Source organism: Alexandromys fortis, unplaced genomic scaffold, assembly GCF_014885135.2.
Source record: "Alexandromys fortis isolate MF-2015 unplaced genomic scaffold, M_Fortis_MF-2015_v1.1 scaffold_116, whole genome shotgun sequence".
NCBI classification, from domain to species: Eukaryota; Metazoa; Chordata; class Mammalia; order Rodentia; family Cricetidae; genus Alexandromys; species Alexandromys fortis.
Window position 1 is genome coordinate 3,187,580 of NW_026067998.1, and position 4,712 is coordinate 3,192,291.

Here is a 4,712-nt window from a genome sequence, read left to right on the forward strand (position 1 = left end):
AATATTAAATATGTTTAATGTGTTAATTTCATAATGCATTATAAATAGTCTCACACTTTTATAATTTTAGTTTAACAGCCTTGCGTAAATGATACAAAATGCAGTTTTTAAAACCAGTTTCCTCTATGAACCATATGGGCAGCAGTGCAGTGGATAACTGCAGAAACATCTACAAACAACTTTTCGTCTTCAGAAGAGTCCCAAGAGGTGGTCAAGAGAGAACTCAACCAGGCCAAATGAACTTCAAGATGCATTTACAGCTTCCTCAATAACAGCAAATAGGATACTTTCCATATCTCTACTCTAGTTAGGGTCTACTTTTCTGGTGTGCAGATATGTATACAATATTTATGTATTATTTATTTCTGTATAAAACTACAAAATTAGCAGTTTCAATACCTTCATTTTGTTATCTCTTTGTCACTACAATCTCAACTCCTTTTACAACTTTTATTGAATTTGTTCTTTGACGTTGCATACAAGTCTATAAGGCTTTCCTATTCTTTCGTCCCTGCCCATCTCCTATCTTCCTGCCGCTCACGGCAATTCTTTTTCCTTTGAGAACTTCTTTTCCTCATATTCAAGCATACTTGTATGTTTTGTGACCCACCGAGTTTAACCAGGTTCAACTAGGTAATGGTAGGGTTGGAGTTCTTCTTTGGAACCTAGTGGGATTGTCCATGGGTATACAACTGAAAACAATGACTCCCTGTTTCCCAGAAAGTATCCATAGTCAGCAGGGGAGGGTATAGCCCCAGACTTTGTCCCCTATTTGTTACTGATAGTTGACAGGGCCAGTCTTGTGCAGGTCTGTGAAGAAAACCCTATCTGCCATGAGTTCATGGGTTCAATGGCTATTTCATGCCGAGAAGATAGCTTTTTCAGCCTTCCTTCCTGTCTTCTGGCTATTAACTATTTCTACCCCACCCAGTTTCTGCAATGTTCTCTGAGCCCTGGAAGGGCTGACCTTGTTCAGGTCTGAGCACTCAGTCCTTTCTTGTCCTCAGCAGCTTGAGCAGCTGTGAACCCTGTTCTAGTGAGAGAGACTTCTGTGATCAAGGTGGAGAAGAACGTTTGTCTACAGGAATAAGCATAGCTATTTAGAAAGCAGTCTGGCACTAAGTTAGTTTAAGTAGCCAACAGTACTTAGTTTCCCCCTCAGGCCTATAACTTCCCCAGCAATGCTTTTTATTGGGTTTACAGTAATAGGCAAGGGGCCTCAAATACAGTCAGAGAGCTAATGGTCACCTCAACAATAGTTACGTCTCCTGCACCCAGGGGCACATCTTGGGTTGGGAGTTGGCATTGGCATCCACAGTGTTCACGGTTGTATGAGACCATTTATGCTTTAATTTCCCTATTTTTTCCAATCAAGCAGTAGGGTTTTATAACTAGCTCTTGTGATCAACCAAGAGAAATGGAAAGATCTTGCATTATTTTAGGATGCTTTGGGGACATTCTTAAGCAAGAACTATAAGGAGACATACTCCATCTGGTAGCAGTATTTTTGTTTAATAGCCTATGGATTTGAAGGAGCTTTTCTCATTGTCCATCAACTGATAAATGGATAATAATATGGTGCATATACACAGTGGCATTTCATCTAGCCATAAAGAAAGTGGAATTATGAAATTTCGGAGTCAATGATGGTACTAAAAAATTGTACTGCGTGAAATAATCCAGGCTCAGAAAACCAAATACTGCCATTCCCTCTCTTATATGGTGCTGGGCACTGACCCTTCAGATCGGCGTGTTTGACTTGGAGCATCTGAAGAAGCCAGGAAACTAGCAAGGGGCCTGTGGTGTAGAGAATGCCTTAGAGAAGGGTGTGATGGCTAGTGTTTTGTCAACTTGACACAAGCAAGAGAAGCTAATCCTGGGCTGTATAAGAAAGCAGGCCGAGCAAACCACGAGGAAAAGTCCAGTAAGCAGGATTCCTCTATGGCTTCTGCTTCGGTTCCTGCCTCAAATTCCTGCCCTGCCTTCCTTCAGTCATAGAGTGGGATATGAACTCTAAGCTGAAATAAACCCTTTCCTCCACAAGTTGCCTTTGGTCTGGTGCTTATCACAGCAGCAGAAACCTAATGCAATATAGAGAGGGATCGCTGAGCAATAGGTAACGTGAAAACGGAGAGGGCAGTTACTAGAGTGCAAAGGGTTTAGCAGGAACAGGGAGGCAGAGATGGAAGGAGGCTGGGGAGGGGGGGAGAGGGCACTAGGCAACAATTTCTTTAGAATTGAGACATGCCCTCCTGAGGCCTGAAGAAGGGTCCTGAGACTCACAGGTAAATAGCCTTATAGGTCCTGTACAGCTGAGACTAAGGGGGAGTCCCAGCTGTGTGGTGATAAGATGGGGGAGTGCGGCCCCGAACAGACTCTGCTGCCTTCATCCCGTGCAGAGATGAGTCCTGATGAGGGTTGAATGCAGCGAAATTTTATTTCAATTTTTCCAAAATAGATCTCACATTAAGCCATAAAGGAGTTTTACCCAGTAACATTATTTTTTTTGTATTTGCCATTTGATGATCTTTAAATTCAGACATTTGGGTCAAAGAAAAGAAATGGTGGATGTTTGCTTTGTCTTGTAGCATTTTCCACAGAACCGGAGAAGATGCCCAGGAGATGGTTCAACAGCCTGGCAGTGAGCCTTCAGATGGTGGCAATGCAAGAAACAAGAACGGAACTGGGCCACTTATCTGCTCAAAATGAAGGCCTTGTACCCAGGTAATCTCCACCTTCAATGGGTCCGACTGAATAAATAGAAACCTTTGCGGAAGTAAATTCGTTTAAGAAACGTGTCAGGAGGATCTTCATATGACAGAACTTTTCTTTCTAGCTGGACATAAAGAAGAAATCCAGAGAGTCTGTGTTTGAATTGAACTAAAGATAAGCACAGAGGGTACACAGCGTCTACACAAAAAAAGCTCTCACCTAAAAGGGAGTAAGATAATTTATTCTAAAGCTAAATATAAGTGACAATGACTGGGGAAGATGTTCCCACATAGTAGCAGTTTGGCAGCTTCTATAATTAGAAAACAGTAATATGATAGAATCTCAAGGTGAGTGACATTGACATCATTTTGATGGCTAGTGATATAGCATATTTTCACGTCCTTACTAGCCATTTCTATTTCTTTTTTTTTATCAGAAAGTTTGATATCTTTATTAAGAAAAGTGGCTCAACTGCAGAAGGATGATCTTTTGACTGAGCAATTCTGTGTAGTCCAAGGTTTATAATCCCGATGAGATTCTTCTACCTGAAGCTTTTCATGCATTCAGGTATTTTGCATGATGCCTGTTGTGGTCGGTGATGAAGGTTGCAATGAAGTAGTAGCTATGATCATAACCCTCCGGTAGCCTATAAACAACAGGGATTTTCTTTTCTGTGCAGGCAGCTATGAAGTTATCAGGGAGTAACTGCCCATTTGTAAGAAACTCGTCATCTTTTCCTTGATCAATTAACATGTCAATCTGGGAACCTGAAGAGGACCTCACGAGACAGGTTGCATCATACGCCTTCCATTTACTTTCATCTGGTCCCAAATATCCATTAAAAACTTTTTTGCCCCAAGGACAGAGCACTGGGTTGCAAATTGGAGCAAATGCTGACACAGATCTGTATTTTCCAAAGCACAAATCAGAGCTCCGTGGCCTCCCATGGAGTGACCAAAAATAGACATCCTCTGTGGGTCCACGGGGAAATTGGCATTGATGGGTTGTGGAAGCTCCTCGGTTATGTAAGAGTACATTCTGTAATTTGTTTTCCAGGGGTCTTCAGTGGCATTCACATAGAAGCCCGCACCAGTGCCGAAGTCCCAGCTGTCATCTTCTCCTTTAATGTTGCAGCCACGGGGACTGGTATCTGGAGCAATGACGACAAGGCCGTGTTCTGAGGCAGCTTGCTGAAAGCCAGACTTTGTTAGGAAATTTTGTTCTGTGCAAGTTAAACCAGACAGCCAGTAGAGTGCAGGACACTGCACTCTCTGCCCGTGGAGGCAGGTAGACAGCAAGTCTCATTTTACATTTCAGCTCAACACTGTCATGTTCAAAGACCTTCTGGAGTCCCACGAAGCACCTGTTGCTGGAAATCTGCCTCAGTGCCATTCTCCTCCTGTTAAGTTGCTACTTGTTCTTTCTGTCTGCACCAAAGGGCAGTGGATCTCGGGGAGAGTCGCCATTTCTATTTCAACTTTTGAGACATCTTTGCTCATTTAAAATACCCGTTATTAACTGAGTTGCTAGATTTCTTGGTATTTATTTCAATTTGGATAATAATCTTCTGTTGAAAGTATTGTTATCAAAAGTTTTCTTCTACATTCATTGCATATATAATTTTCTAATTTTGTGCAATCTCATTTGTCAATTATGAACATATTTTTCTGAACAATTGGAGTCTATTTTATAAAGTTCATTCCCATGAATATGCTTTAAAGTATTTCCATATTATTTTCTCCAAAAATTTCAGACTTTTTTTTTTAAATATAATTTTTTTATTGAAAAAAAAGATTTCCGCCTCCTCCCCGCCTCCCATTTCCCTCCCCGTCTCCCTTTTCCCCCCTCCTCCCTCTCCTCTCCCCCTCCCCCCCACTCCTCTCCCCCTCCCTCTCCAGTCTGAGGGGCAGTCAGGGTTCCCTGCCCTGTGGAAAGTCCAAAGTCCTCCCCGCTCCATCTTGGTCTAGGAAGGTGGACATCCAAACTGGCTAGGCTCCCAC

At 42.3% G+C, this 4,712-nt stretch overlaps 1 pseudogene; it reads right to left on the reverse strand.

Annotated features, from left to right (window-relative positions):
- Positions 1 to 3,206: 3,206 nt before the first annotated feature.
- Positions 3,207 to 4,170, reverse strand: LOC126512635 (S-formylglutathione hydrolase-like; annotated as a pseudogene).
- Positions 4,171 to 4,712: the final 542 nt, after the last annotated feature.